Raw genomic sequence first — 17,125 nt, forward strand, 5'->3', positions numbered from 1 at the left:
ATACACTACTATGCATTTAATTAATTGAAAGTCCAATGATTAGGAGTCCAATCATTAAAATGTCAATTTTTCTTAGTTGCAAAAAATTGAAAAGCAGAAGTTGCAGCTAAATGCTAGATTAAAGAATACTATTAGAAGAATGGAGTGTGCATTTTTTAAGAGTTTGGGATTTACTGTGCAACTTCCCACTTCAATTTCAATGTACTACAACAGTCAGAATTTGTCAGACCAGTTAATTCAAAGATTAGAGTCTGACACAGATTGTATCTAGATATTTCTAAATAATTCCAATGTGTTAAAGATTCTGGAATTTTCCAGCATGGAAATATTTTTTCAGAAGATCAAGCAGAAATTTATCGCAATATGACAGCCAACTTAGATGTGATACATAAAACTACATTCATTTATACTACACATTGTCCTTAACTGATTTTTCTACAAATTTTCATAACCAAATTGGTCAATGACCATCATTAAGCTATTCAAAAGTTTGTACAAACTAGGTCAAGTCCAAGACATTTTGAACTCCCAGCTAACAAGAACAACAAATCGACATTCAAGTTATCCTACAGTTCTCTAAAATAATGTTTATTCTAAATAAAAGTTCTGATTCTACACAACAGGGGTTTTACCCAAATGCCAGTGGACATTTTTATTAAATAAAAGTATTATAGGAAATGTGTTAATACAGGGCTACCTTTGACAAACCCATATATATATATATATATATATATAAAATTAAAAAAAAAACAACTTCTGAAATGTAATTATACTCTTACGATTATAGCTCCAATGTAATGTAAGAGAGTACAGGAAAGTTATCTGCCAGACCAAATCAAAATGCAGACATTTACCATAGAAGCCAAATTATTTTTTAAAAAATGGGGAAAAGGTGGTGGGGGGGGGAGGTTAAGCAGAATGTTGGAAACGCAACAACAGGTTCAGGAGAGGAAAAAAGATCTCAAAGTACACACAATTGAAGCTATAATAACATTAATTATTATACTGTTGAGTCCCATTAAAGAAAAACACACTGTAGCTGTACACAGCCTACAGGAAAGCCATTATCTGTAGTTATAGTGGAACTTGACTGAACAGGTAAGATACAGATTGACCATTGTATGTTCTCCTATTGCTTCCGCCAGTATCATTGAAATGTCAATAACCTGGATTTTAGAGCAGTGCTTCATTTTGTCTTCTTGTGGAATTGTATTTGTGACCACCATAGCCTCAAATGCAATAATTCTGGAAATAGCTGGTCCAGAAAAGATTCCATGAGTTACAATAGCATAAATTTTGGTGGCTTCAGCAGACAGTAACATCCTCAGCATGGCATATTGTGCCATATGTATCAGCCATGTCAGCCACAAGAATGGCTACAGGATCCTTCACATCGCCAACCAAAACCATCCTGTCTACTTCATTTGCCTTCCTTCTTTCTTTATGAATCAAAGCAAACTCCACATTCAGTCTGTCACCAATTGATGTCACTCTTTCAGCTCCACCAGCATCTGGAGACAATGATAAAATTCCTCCATTCTGCAATATTTTCTTGAATCCATTGTAAAACTGCAGGTTCTACATACAAATTAGCCACTGGAATATCTGTATCTGAGAAGCATGAAGATCCGTTGTAATGATATGATCAGCCCCAACCACGGAAAGCATATTAGCCACAAGTTTTGCAGAAATTGGAGCACAACTCTTGTCTTTTTTATCTTGTCAGGCACAAGGAAAACATGAGATCACTGCAGTCACCCTGGATGATGATGCAATTTTGCAAGCATTGATTATAAGTAGTTCCATCAAGTTATTAATTTCCCCACCGCCGCTTTGGATGATGTAGACATCTTCCCCTCCCACACTTTCACGGGTTTCTACACTGATCTCCTGATTGCTGAATTTCGTAGAGACTACCTTGCCCAGTTCCAGCCCCAACCTATCTGCCACTTTCTGGGACAGGTCCTGGTTCGAGCTGCCGCTGAACAGCACGATGTTGGGCTTGGCTGGCCTTAGGCAGGAGACAGTGGCGGCGGCTGCTGAAGCTGCTGCTGCTGCTACTACTGGTGGCGGAAGCAGGAGCGGAAGAGGCGCTCTTCAGGGAATTTTAAAGAAATTATTCGGCTACATTTTTTTCAAAGAGAATAACATCAGATCTTTATTCCTTAAAAGTGATTTTTATCATTTATATTAAATCTTACAAGAAAGAGCTTGGCTCATACAGCAATTCATTTCTCACTTTGTTGAACTACTTTGGTTCTTCTCTCACTTATATACCATTCCAAAGAAATTCATTACTGGGATAACTTTATTATCCTGACTCATCTCATCAGACTTGGTACTCTATATCATCACCATCCTCTGATTTTTCTACTTAGAGAGTAAGGTCATTATCTCCAAACTTCTATTTAAAGACAACTCAGCTTAGAATGTTTCGTTTTTCACCTACTTGCAATAGTTTGGGAGTTTTCTGATTTGACCCCCAACTCCACAAGTACTTTCCCTTCACCCCCCTCTCTTACATTTTAGCTTCTTTTTGTGTGCTCTTTCCCCCCATTTGGTTGTAAGCTACTTATGGGTGGCTAGTGCCTTTTTTAATATTTATATTCCTAGCACTTAGCACATAATAGAAGCTTAATAAAGGTTTATTGACTTTTAAATAGTCCCATTGAAAAAACACATGAATCATTTTTTTCTCTTCTTTTAGAACCTACATCTAATAATATCAAAATGTTATTTTATTTCAGGAAGTATAAAAATCCTATTGCAAACCAAGGAAAACTAGATATTGAAGCATTTAAATGTATTCAGAGTTCAAAGTACATTGATAGATAGAGGCAAGATATGTTGAATATAGAGCTATCAAGGACATATCTATTACTCTGTGTGCTAAAATACTATTAACATTCTAAACTGAAATCTTAATAAAGAGTTTTTATAATTACATTTTGTTTTTGTTTTTTTTACATTTTCAAGCACTTATTTTCTTCTCACCCCCAATGGGAAAAAAATCACAAAAAGTCTTATGTGACATGAATGGCTAGTTAGGCAAAACAAATTCATCTATCATTTCCAGGGAAAGGCAGAAGTTTCAACAGAAGTATGTGATATTATTTGTCAATGTTCTGTAAACATGGCTGATCATTTTATTTTTCAAAGTTCTTATACTTTTAGAAATTATTTATTTTATACTTTTTTACAATATTCATAAAAATAACTACACTTACTTTGTTTAAGCTATACTTGTGATAACTTGTAAATGAGAGTATGATCAATTTTGAAACCCATAAAATATTAATGGAATAAATATGGGCCCCATTATTTTTGGAGGAAGATGAGGAATGATATTCTCATTGAATACATATAATTTTGAAATTAATGAACATTTATAAACATCAAAATTTCAGTATATTTCATAACCAATTAGATGATAAATCTAGGAATTAAAATATACATTTGAACCTGAGAAATCAACAAATTCACTGTAAAGGAATTAGAGGATTATTTTAGCAAATTTTCTCACTTTTGCACAGATATAATGCTGTTACATAAAAATTTTAAACATTTTATTCCACATATGTATAGCAAATACTCATGCCTTTCAAATTATACAATATTGTATCAAGAGCTTTAAAATATTAGAATTCTAGTTGAAAAAAACATCTCAATGAGAAGGACCCAGAATGAGGTATAGATCATTCTGATTCTAGACCACATATTTATATCATAATAGTTAAATTTTAAAAGTAACTATTGTACCCAGTCATATAGTAGCAAGCAAATATATATAAAAGAATAATTGCAAGACAAAGGTTTGCTCCAGAACTATTTCCATTTGAACTATGTAGAGAAAATCAGAATGAAAGGAATCACTATTTTAATAATAACAGAAAGCTAGGTTTATAATAGTAGCACAAGGCAAAGTTATTACTGAAATAATTTGTATAAATGTTTTTAAATTAATCTAAAAAAGATACAACCAAAGGTAAAGAATAATATATCAAAAGCATTTTCTTCTAAAACTATGATAAAATAAACATTTCTGCTATAATCACAATCCTCTAAATATCCTTGAAATTTCATTAGCAAGCTGACAGAGTTTAAGGACTGAGAGAAGATAAATCTTCATACTACAAATATAGTACTCAAAATATCCAGAACTCAATAAAGTATACTCAAATTAACAAATCTCAAAGGCCAAACTATTACACATAATGGCACAAGCAAGACATTGATTGAAAAGACTTACAAGGTTTTTAAATGAAATAACCATCCCAAATATTAGTAATCTCCAATTTAAATAGAACTTAAATATTTCAAATTACACAGACAACTCTGAGGAGGCAAAAATAATGTAGAAATAGAAGGAGGTACATATCATTTCTGTTGTCTTCCCTTCTACCAGAATAGAACTGAAAATGCTTTCAGACTCAAAATTTAAGTGATTAGCTCAGAGCTACAAAAATATTAATTGTCTGAGGTCAAACTTGAACCTGTGTTTCTGATTCCAAGGCCAATGCTTGTACATTTGTTTTTTTCAGAACCACTCAGAAACACTTGTTTCATGAATGACATGATCATATTGTATATATTTAAAACTAAAGCCTAAGAATATAGATTATATATGCAAACCCAATGAATGTTTGAATTCTCACAAAGGCACTGAAGAAACATTTCCTTAGGACAAAAAGAAAAGTCAACTCATATATCAAAATTATTTTTCTTTCAAGCACTGGCAAAGTAGTCCAAAAAAACATTTGTTTTTTAGATCTCCTAAATGTTCTTTTAAAGAGTATTTGTACTCATAAAAATGATTCTTGGGTCATAACCATCTCTCTTTTCAGAATGAATTTTGAAACTAGTCTGGTTCAATTCATTAGCCTTGTGCAAAACAAATCTTTCCATTAGTTTGGAAATTAGTTTATCCATTGATGGGGACAAGCAGGTGAAATCCAGGAAACAAATAACTGTAAATTAGTCTCTGAAAGCCATTAGAATAGCCTGATCAAACAGATGGACATTTCTAATGATTCTAAATCTTTTTCGATTCTTGCTATGTTAGAGGAGGCTGTTCACTGTTTCAGACATGAAACAAAATTTGAAAGGTTTTTTTCAAAGAATGAAAGGATGCAGGTGACTAGGGGGATTTCCAATCCTTTAAAACTCCATTCATTTATTAAATATTTATAATTTGCAAAGTATTGTGGAATTTGTTGGCTATTTAAAAAGAAAAGGGAAAGTACTTCTGTTTTCAAAGTTTTCATTCTATAGAACACTAAGCTATTTTGGTGAGACATGTATATTTTATTATCATGAACAAACCATAGAGAAATTAGCACTGGTCAGAGTAGGACAACAGTACCAAAATAATTAACTTCGTCCTCCTCACTCATTGATGAAGTCAATAAACATATTTCTAAAGGATACAATTGGTTACTACTATAAAAATATAAATAACTCTACGCCAGAATATTTGTATTCCTTTTGTAAAAGATTGAATTTCATAATAATTTGAGAAATGCTTTTCATTCAATAAGTGCTTCCAGCAACTGCTCTAATAACAAATAAATACAAAGCAGATTTTTTTAATAAGTTAGGAGCTGGATTCATGAGATGTAATTAGTAATCATTTCATCAATGTGCTTTGAATATATGTTATTTGGACTCTAAGAGACTCAGTACAATCATTAAGTTCTGAGATTATTTTCTTTAGTCTCTTTTTCACAACAGAATTTCACAAGAAAAAGTAATTGTTTTGTTCTATTTGTTTTTGTAAATGTAATAGACTTAAGCAAGTTTTGAAAACTGACCTAATCTAGCTTGTTTCAAGTTTTTTTTTTTTTTAAGCAGAACATAGGATCATAGATTTTGAGTTCAAGAGACTTTTCCAATCATCTAGTTAAAACTCTTTATTTTACAGGAAAAAAAGATCCAACTATTTTGCATGTCTTCCCCAGGAACATGCAGGTAGTAAGTCAAAGAGCTAGAATTAGAAACTATTTTCTCTGATTCCAAATCTAAGGCTCTTTATAAGACTCTATCTAGCAAAATGTCTTTTTGAATTATAACTTGTTTTGAAGATACAACTACTCTGCCAAATGTCACCCAATTTCATGAGACTTGGAAATATTTGTCAGCTACAAATTAAATTAATATTGGTCCTCTGAGATGTAAAACTGAAAAAAAGCAAATGAATTTTCAAAACTAAAAAATTATTTTGATTTTCATATTTTTATAATAAATGACCATCAGGGCATAATAAAAAGGCCTATATTTTTTCTACCTCATTAGATAATAGAAAGTGGGATAAAGTATATGAAGAGCCTCCAAAGTAACTTTTCAATACATTCTACAGGGCACCAAGTAAATTAAATTAGATTTTATTTTAACTCATTCTTTTATAGGATGTTTTAGTTATTCAAAGGTTTGAAAAAGTATACCTAAAATTCACTCTCAAAATTCATTAGAACTTTTGAGGATGTTATGAAAAAGGTTGTCTGACCTAGATTTAGTATATATTAAGTCTGGAGTGGCCCTAATTTTCGATTATCCAGCACTTAATACTTTTGTATTTACTCTTTCCTCTTCATGTAACATAATTTAAATGTCAATCTCAATCCAAATACATAAAACTCATGTTGTTGCCATTCAGTGCTTATGGAAAGCAGGGTGATACTTCATAAAATGTAACTAGTAAGAAACAAAGGGAGAAATTTGTGCTTTAGGCAGGGGCGTTGTAAAGAGTTTTGCTATAAATTATTCTAGACAAATATGTTTAAAATTGAAATGGACTAAAGATGCCTTAGTTTCCTCATATATAAAATGAGAGGTTTGAATTAAATTACCTGTAAGTGTTTTATAGACTCTAATCAACCTTCTATTCTATGATCCTATAATCTTCTTACATTGAATAAATCATGAAGATTATATTCCTTCCATAGATAAGACTGTCTTTTTTTTTTACCTCCACAAGGCTGTCACTTACTGTGACCCCATTACAGGAATAAGGAGGAAGAATCTCTATGATCCAGACATATATTACAAAGCTTTTGCCGATTTTTTCCCTCTCCTTCTAATTTTTGCTACCTAAATCTATGAACCTTCTTTGAAAAGAGGTGAGAGAAATACAAATAACTTAAATAGCATCTCACTATTGGCTTACTTAATAATTGATAATAATCAGTACTAATTCAATACTTGGTGAGAACCAGGATACCCAGATTATATCAGAGTGGTTTTTATCAAGTAGGTATTTAATAACTAAAATAATTTTGCATAAGGATTATTTCAAGCATATCTGCCCAAATTATGAAGCATTAGAATTACAATTGAGAAAGTAACTGAACTCCCTAGTTGTAATGTCAGGAGCTTTAACCGAAATTACTTTTGTGCTAATAACTGATGATGGTGTTTGTCATACAATTGCAATATTCATAAAATCCTTTATATCTTTAATATTAGAGAAGCACTTACTTGAATATACATATTATGTGTGTACATGTATACAACATATAGATAGAGAAAAAATAGGTGCTAGATTAAAAACGCAAAGGTGAAGGCAAGATGCACACAAATATATACATGTATTAGAAAGGCAACCATCATTCAAAAAGATTCATTTTCTCTATACTGAGATACCTGAATTCCTGAATTCTATGGGAAATATGTAAAATAAGATAATTTCATAGATGTATTTTTCCTTTTGGTAAAAGGCATATTTTATTGAGGTATAGTAGTTTCTACTCTCTTAAATATTGTTTCAAATACTACATATTACAGTATAATATAAGAAAGTTATGCTTAAACAAAGTAATACATTTTGAAAAACATTTTGCTTTGGCCAATCCACGAGCACTTAGATTAGAGAGGAACATTTTAGCTTAATATGTACATGTTCTAATATGATAAATGACAAATCTTTCAATTTGGAATATTTTATTAAAAAAAAACATAAAGTAATACATAGGGCAAAGCTGAAATTAAAATAGCTTCTCTCTTGCCCACAGTCATGCATCTAAACCAGATATTTTAAATAAAAGGCATTGTTCTTTCTATTTTACAACATTAAGTCAAATAATCTGATGTCTCCATCTAGAATTTTAAAGCTCCTCCCATTCACTTTAATACCAGGAAATCTTTTACTAGAATGGATAAACAATTTTATTTTATGAACTCTTTTATTTTTACCATATCTTTTAGAAATGGTTTGTTGCTTTTGTCAGTTAATGCATAACATCTAATAATAATATATTCTGTGGTACCTTTAAAGAACACATGTCAATCAACAATTTTCAGTTTATTGTGGATTAAAAAGTTTTAGATGCCTCAATATCCATGTGGGAGTCTGGATTATCTTTTTGGTGAATTGACTGAGAAATATACCATAGGATTTGGAAGTCTGCTAATCTTACAGGCATGCAGCAAAATATACCACTAATATACCACTAGATGTACTTGAATTGATTCCCTTTATAGGTTTATCTTCTGATATTGTTTGGAGCAATTAGTGATCTTTTATTCAATAATTCCAAGTATACATATTTTTAAGGATTTATTTTCTCAGGTTATCAAGTAACACTCACCTTAAAATTGCATGTCTTTATTTTTGTACATCTTCCTGATTTACAACACAGAATTATGCTACTGACTTTTCATCAAAAACTCTCTTTATTTCAAAGCAAAAATTAGTATTGTATGTGACTACATTAGGCAAGAACTCTCATAGAAGTAAATGATATATCTATGTACTTAGAACATAGTAGAAGGAGAAATAAGGGGCAGGCCACTCATGTTTTCAATTAACATCTCACGAATTATTGAATATAACTTTTTCAATTTCTTCTTTTTCCTTATCATACAGAATACTTGTTTAATGATATTGAAGATGGAATTCTTTGAAAAAATACATAGTTATGGTAATCAATGGCTGTACTATCAACAGGGTAGTAGGATGCATCCTCTGGACCAAAAATCTTGTTTTTATATGACTGATTATAAGAAAAAAGTTAATATAGGATTAAAGAAGGCAAAATATTCCTCTTATTCTGTTAAATGACCTCTTTCTAAATTATGTCCATTTATTAGGTTCTTCTCTTAGTGATCCTTAGTTATCACTCAAGAGATAAATGGCAAAAAAATAGGCAAAGCTTGGTTCTTTTATTTTATACATCAAATATCTTGAGATATCCTTTTCCATTATTATTCATTTTAAATCAATTTCCCACCATCCTGCTAAAATTAAGGATACAAAGACAAAAACAAAATGAGCTGTGTGAAGAAGGAACTTATATTCTATTAAGGAAATACTTATAATCAAATAAATATGAAATAATTTTGAGATTTAAAGAACAATAAGTGAATTGATGGTAAATGTTTAGAGAGATAGAAAGACAGACAAAGACAGAGGCAGAGAGATATTTCTTGTTTTGAATTCCTCACAAAAAAGAGTATGAGAGATAAGTGTTGTAATTGGTTGTCCCCCAAACAATTCAGAGCTTTTAAAATGACAACTAAAACTGAAATCAGCACACTGTATGTCATGGACACAGGGAACATGTCAATCTCCTATAATTGTCACTAAAAAAATTAAGGATATCCTGCCATGCTATTACCATAATGTTCTGAGATGAACATGGTTACTTCAATTTAGATTATCTTGGTACTCTTTAGATAGATAGGTGGAACCTTCTTCAAAACAAACAAACAAACAAAAAAAAACACAATACATTGACATATCATCTGGTGAAACAAAATCTGGACAAAAATTGTATCATAAAACCCATCCTCCCTCCATGCAAAATTAACTGATTGGACTAGCTTGCATATGAAATCCTTTTCATCTCCAGAGCAATTATTCATTGAGGTACTTCAAAAAAGGACTATGACAGGAGTTCCAGTCCTTGGTGGTTGCCTCACATCCCACTTCTGTATGCTTTTTCTCCTGCTCCCTCCCTTCCTCTGCTAGCTAGTGTGCCCATTGGTCTGGTGATGTGTTCATGGATGTGTCCTGCCTGTGAGGGGGAGGGTGGCCACCATGGTGCTCTTGCAGGGGCTGCCCAAAAAACTGGCAGAGGCTGTGGCTGGGGGCTTGGTGTTGGTGGTTGGCCTCTGTGGCATTGGCTGTGAGCTCCTCAAGAACCCGGTGTGCTTAGTGGCTTCACCCACATTGACCTGGTAGATCTGGATACTGTTGCTGTCAGCAACCTCAAAAGGCAATTTTTGTTTCAAAAGAAGCATGTAGGAAGGTCGAAGGCACAGGTTGCTAAGGAAAGTGTTTTACAGTTTTAACCAGAAGCTAATATTATAGCCTACCATGACAGCATCATCAACCCTGATTATAATGTGGAATTCTTTCTGCAGTTTACATTAGTCATGAATGTTTTAGATAACAGAGCCGAAGTCTCAGTAAGAAGTCACCAGCAACTCTGTTGAACATCCACTCCTCAGCAGAAGTAGCAGCAGAGATAGGCAGAATCTCCAGGAAGCTCACAGGAGAGGGAATCACTGTCTCTCTGGGTCCATCCCAGAATAACCAGACTGAAAACCTTCTGGACTCTCTCCTGACTGTTAGGGAAAAGCAGCAATCTCTCATCCCCCAGGTTCTGGAATCCCTCTTGCTCTCCAGGACTTTCCTTGTATGACTTCCTGGTTTTGCAGGATTTCCTGTTCCTGGTAAAATTCCTTACAACATTGAGGAAAGGATAAATCAGTTGGATATGACCCAGTTAAACGCTTTACCAAACTTTTCAAGGATGGTATCAAATATTTATTGAAATTGGATGAACTGTGGAGGAAAAGGAAGCCTCCTATGCCATTAGACTGGCCTGAAATTCAGAGTCAATAAATAAATTCAGCAGATCAACAAAATGATTCCACATTAGGATTAAAAGACAAACAGGTTCTGGATATCAGGAGCTATGGCTGTCTTTTTTTCAAAGAGAATTGAAAACTTGAGAGTTCATCTAGCTGAAAAAAGGTGATGGAGCTGAACTCATATGGTACAAGGATGGATTTTGTTATAGCTATAGCAAACCTCTGGGTGCATATTTTCAGTATGCATATGAAGAGTAGATTTGATATCAAATCAATGGCTGGAAATATCATTCCTGCAATAGCTGCCACTAATGCAATGATTGCTGGGCTGATAATCCTGGAACGTTTAAAAATATTATCAGGAAAAATATATCAGTGTAGAACAATCTTTTTGACCAAAAAGCCAGATCCAAGAAAGAAACTTCTTGTGCCTTGTGCATTGGATGCTCCCAATTCTAATTATTATGGTTTTGCCAGCAAGCCTAGGGTAACTGAAATTGAATGTCCACAAAGTCACAGTCCTTACATTTGTGATAAAGACAAATGGTTTGCAAAAACTGAGAAGTGAGAACATCAGAGTGAGTGATTTACAGGAGCATGTGACTAAGGGTCACATGGAAGCCTGAGGCTAGAGATCTGGGAAAGATTCTATGCTGTGATTTTTAAATTCTCTCCATCTTGCTTGGTCTAGCACCCAGAAATGTGAACACCCACACTACATGGGCATGTGCTAGCTAAAGACATATTAGAAACAACTAACTGCCCCCCTGGGCTGTCCTAAGTCAAGCTTGAGCCAACATTGGCATATGTGAGACACAGGAAGTGAGGTAGAGAACTGCCTCTGGAGTTCTGGTCACTTCTTGTGGAGAGGGCTGAGCGCCAGTTTGATCCTGGAACTCCAGCTTGGAGAAGCCCCTCAGATAGCTTTCCTTCAATAGATCACATGGGTGAGTGATAAGGACTGACTCCCCTTTCCCTTTGGCTCCCAGGCCAAACCCTTGAGTTCCGGCCCTGGCTCAATCCATTCTGACTTGAGTGTTTCATTTAGGATTTTATAAATAAAATCCTTGGTGACCAATAATTATTATATACAGTCTCAACCCCTAAATTTAACCTTAACAATGCCCAATGGACTTCATCAGAGATCTCTTGGAAGGGCCTGAGTTTGAAGCTTGGAAAAGGCTTTCTCCTGGGACCAACAGAAGAAAAGAAATCTTTTGGATCTGGCTGCTGGCAGCTTTGAATGAAGAAGATTTAAGATAGACTAACAAACTGAAGATCCTGGCCCATTTCATTGGACAGGAGTTCAAGGTGTGAGCTTGACTATTGGTTAAAGTACTGTTTATCTTAATACGAAAGTTTTAGATAGTTTATAGATACTAGATTGTTAAGATGATTAGTATAATTTCCTCCTAAACCCCTGTTCCTTCCTCTGCTTCCCAACCAATAAATCTGAATTTTTTATATGTTCCCTTTTGTTCTTTTCTCACCCAAATTCCAAGCATAACACATTACAGGATGAGAGAGTGAATGAAAAATTTGCTATTGTAGCCCCAGTTATATAGATTGATGATGGCAAAGGAATCATCCTTATATCTTCAGAAGAGGGAGAAATAGAAGCTAATAATCACAAAACATCAGAGTTTGGAATTAGAAAATGGCAGCAGGCTTCAAGCAGATTATTTCCTTTAGGATTATACACTACTGATCAATGTTCTCCATAGTAACAACCTAGAAAAATATTTGGAGTTTGAAATTGTTGGAGATGCTCCTGAAAAAGTGGGGATGAAGCAGGCAGAAAGTCAGCTAAAAACATCAGTAATGATGAAGAAGACCCTTCAAGTAATGCTTATGTCAATGAGGAAGACTCATCCTGAAATAGAACATTAGCTAAAAAACAACATATCAATCAAAGAGGCCACATAACTGAACAGTCTGAAGAGCTAGAAGACATTATAGCATTAGAATTGAATGAAAATAAACTTGATAATTTTTTATGGTCTTATGTTATCTGGGCATTTGTATCTGGCCTAGAACTAGACTAATTATTTCCTTAGTTGCAAAGGAAAAATCACACCAGTGACTTGAAGATGAGTCTTTTTTCTCCTTGATAAGGCATTCATTTGGAAAGTACCATGCTATACTGAATGTAATAGGAATTTAGTTTTTAAATACTTGAGAAAAAGTATTTGCTTAAATAGTCATTAGATGAAAGGCAATATACAGTGCATGTTGCAGCTTTTTATGTAAATATCTTTAGGTATAATCCAGTAGATAAAAATCCTGTAGTTTAGTAACATTAATATCCTGGTTATAAATACTACATCTTTATTTTTTACTAGGAACAATGTTTTAGCTCAGGTTTAATTGTTTTCACATCTTCAACTAAACTGAGATGAATTCAAAGATGCTTCAAGAGCTGTGTGTTGAAACTTGTTTTAAAATATCAACTAGCACTATGTACATTACTGTAAAACAATGCTAATTTACTCAGTTTATCATCTTGTACTGCCTGCTTTGTTGACATCAGAGAATTTTTGTATATTGTTACAGTTTTAGGTTATTTATATTTAAAGTTCTGTAAAACTAGAATATTCCTTTGCTGTACTTTTAGAGGGCAAAATAAATGATATCTTTATACTTGCTATAAAAAAGGACTATGAAGGGAATAAGAACTCATGAAATTGCTCAGGTAAACAAAGCAATCCACTGAAGGAATCCTATGTTGCTAACTTCTTTTATCATTCCCAAGAATTCTTTATTACTTACTAAATACAGAGCAGCACAACATTGCATCACTTTCTTTTCCAGGGAAAGCAGAAATGAATGAATCTGTTTTATCCTCATTTTGGGTATTATTCCCCTTTATTTTTGTTGATTTGGGGAGAACAGTACCTTCCTTCCCAGGTTCCTCACTCTTTCTGACACTGTATTTGCAGCTGTGGTTATGAGATGATTCAGATTGGGAACACTGCAGTACAGCTGAGTCTACACTTTGACTCGGCTCCCATTTTTGTTGTTGTTGTTCTTGCCTACATGGCTAATTTCCACTAGGAAAAAATCCTATACTGAAAATATTTGCTTTTTCTCCTTAGCATATTATATCTGACAGCTAATCAGAAAGAGTTTTTGGCTTCACCTATGTCAATCACTGGAAGAAAGCCAATTTTTTTTTCCTTTTGGTAAATTAGAAGGCTCTGTTTCATTCCATCCCTAAACTCTTCAAATTGGTTCCTTCTTTAATATTGCAAAAATTCTTGGTGTACTTGGGTTTAGCAATGTTGAATAATTAGTTTTTATTACTATCTTAGTTATGCCTCATGACAGAAATTTCTTCCTATAATATCCAGCACTGCCATCTCTGTCATAGGAATTCATAGGAATGCATCTAGATGCCTCTCTTGTCCAAGATCTGCTGCAAACCAATGACAATTCTTTGTTCACTCAAACCAGAAGTCATAAACAAGATAACTGGATTGTTTTGATGGGTCAGAAGAGAAAGATGGACCAGAAATAATGATGCAATATATTGAGGTCAGGTCCCAATCTGTACCAAGAAAACTCTAAAACAGCCAGAGGGAGCTAAAACTGTCATAGAATTTTGGTGACTGAGACAATCAGCTGTCAAATGATACAATGATAGACTAAGAAATATAAAACCAAATCAAGTGGATCAGCTTGTACTTTGGGAAGCTGATAGAGTGTTGTTCTAACTGTAATGGGTATAGTATTTATTAAGTGATCTCAGAAACATGGCTTGGTTTCAAACTTTGTGTGTACATTTATGTAGGGAATGTATTTAGACCAAAAATATATTATGCAAACACATACCCATATATACACACAAGCCCTAATAATTGCCTCTCTTCCACCCATAACAATCCTTCATAAAGAATATAAAAGGTTTTTATCTATCGGGTAATTTATCATGAAGAAGAAAAATGTGTGTATGTCTATATATCTTTTTATATGTATACATATGTTATAAATTTACAAATGTGTACACACACACACACATATATACACTGTAAGGGGGAAAAAGGGGTTATTTATAAAAGGGTTGGGCTGGATTATTTAAGAATGTGGTCACCAAGAATTTATTTAATTTCAAAGAGATTTATTTACAGTTTACTTACAAATTGTAGAAAAAGTGAAGTAAGAAATCAGAGAGAGGATAAGGTAAGATATCTAGCCTAAACACTAAGTAATTTATCTCCAGGCCCTGGCTCAACTAAGGCAGGGTAGTTTAATCCTCAATCAGATAGGCCTCAGCCCTTGTAACCTGAGATTGGGGGAAGTCTCTTCAGAAAAATCCAACAGTTAAGAGTCAGCTTTCACTCACCACATGTCAGTCTAAGGAACAGGGTCTCAGGTCCAGTCAGCAGGTCCTTCTGCCCCTCTTCACCAACCTCAATTTGAAAACATGAAGAATAGAATTCCTTCAGGAAGTTGTCACTCCCTTTAAAGACATTTTCTTTTGCATCACTTCCTCTGTCTTTCCCTAATTTTAAGTTTATGAATCACAGTTGATGCTCTGCTCTAGGACTGCCCAGAAGGACATCTACAGATTCTGATTCATTACCCACTATTGCACACTTGGGTCATAGACCTCCCACTCAATGATTAAGTGGGATGTTTACAATTTTGATGATTATATCTAAAAATGGGCAGATCTCCATACTCAATTTAAGTACAGTGTTCTAAAAATAGTCAGGGATTACAATTTAATCCTCACAATCATGGCAGAGTTAATTAATTTCATTGAATCAGGGGAGAGTTATATTTAATACATATATAACAATAAATGAAAGTTATACTAAATGTTGTAAGTATACAAAAGGTTGTCCTGTGCAGAAGAGCTTGCCATATAGAAGAAAGTTGTGTGCATATATACACATATACACATACATATATATGTATGAATATGCATATGAGCACATCTATAAGAAAAAAAATTCCTAATAATAGTTGTGGAAAAATATAGGATAAATTTTTTAAGTTGTATTAGAGAAAAGATTCCTGCAATGGTATTAATTCTATTGGATAATTTCTGAGGTCCTGTTTAACTCTGAGATTCTGCTTTGTTTAGGCATCTGAAGAGAATTCTTCAATTTCCCTTTTAATTCATTGCTTGGATTTGGCTACTAAGAAATATAACATTCCCTATAAGGTGAGGTCTTTGGACACAAACTTTTTCAAATACATGATTCATTAGTAGGGAGTCAACAAGCTGTTGTTTATATCCTTATCAGGGGTGGACAGGAGAGAGCACCTCAGTGACCTCTTTTCTAGCAGGTGCTTCAGCATATAAAATGCAGAATTATATCTAATAGCCAAACTCCAGCTTAGTGTGATGTTATCATCCAGAGCTTTTTCAGCATAGTAAAATTTGGCAAAGAGAGATGCTAATTTTTATAGCATTAGTATATTCTGGTTTAAATCAATGTTATTGTTTTTTCTAATGGAAATTGTGAATATGTAAATAAATGCTTAGTGCTTGTGCATCATTGACAAAAGAAGTTGCTTAAAACCAGAGATTTGTGAGATAGGTTTGTATCTCATCCACAAACTTATTTAAACCCCTTGCCAGCTAATCATTTAATTGTACTGCAAAATGAGAAGCATGATCCTAATCCCTTGCAGTGTCAAAATGAATTTTAAGTCACATTTCAAAATATTATTTTGTTGAAATTCATTTATCAAAAATTTGTCACCTGCAGCCACTATTCAAAGAATGATAACAAAAATATTAGTAATAATATCAGAATGGTGCTTAAATTTTGGCAAAGTGCTTAACACCTCTTATCACATTGATCCTCACAAGAACCCTTGGATGTGAATTTAATTTTAAAGAGTGGAAAAGTGAAACAAATAAAGGTTAAATAACTTGTTAAAGAGTAAACCATTAATAAGTGAGATAGGATTAAAACTCTGGTTTATTCAACTCCAAATCCAATACTCTCCTCATTGTGTCATCTAGTTTACTTATTTATATGTACTTTTAGAATAACAGACCTCTTTATTCACAGAAATACCATGGGGTGGGAAATACATATTTATTATATGTACTTTTATATTATTTTATTATGTATATTGTATATATATGTATATATATTATGTATAATGTACTATTATCTGTACATACTTATTAAAATAGAAATAATTATTTCATTAGGGAAGGTAATTTTCAATGAGTAATACCCCTCTCCCAATTCAGATCAACACCTTCCTTGAAACTTTAAAGTCTAAAATCTTCTCTGAGCACTAGAGATTATATCATGGCCAAGGTCTTACCACAAATATATGTTAGATA

At 33.3% G+C, this 17,125-nt stretch overlaps 2 pseudogenes; one reads left to right on the forward strand and one right to left on the reverse strand.

Moving 5' to 3' along the window:
• Nucleotides 1-1,018: 1,018 nt before the first annotated feature.
• On the reverse strand, nucleotides 1,019-6,996 carry LOC100010556 (ribose-phosphate pyrophosphokinase 2-like; annotated as a pseudogene).
• A 3,037-nt stretch (nucleotides 6,997-10,033) lies between these two features.
• Nucleotides 10,034-12,857, forward strand: LOC100010520 (SUMO-activating enzyme subunit 2-like; annotated as a pseudogene).
• The last annotated feature ends 4,268 nt before the right edge of the window (nucleotides 12,858-17,125 follow it).

The sequence above is a fragment of the Monodelphis domestica genome, chromosome 4 (genome assembly GCF_027887165.1).
Source record: "Monodelphis domestica isolate mMonDom1 chromosome 4, mMonDom1.pri, whole genome shotgun sequence".
Taxonomy (NCBI): domain Eukaryota; kingdom Metazoa; phylum Chordata; class Mammalia; order Didelphimorphia; family Didelphidae; genus Monodelphis; species Monodelphis domestica.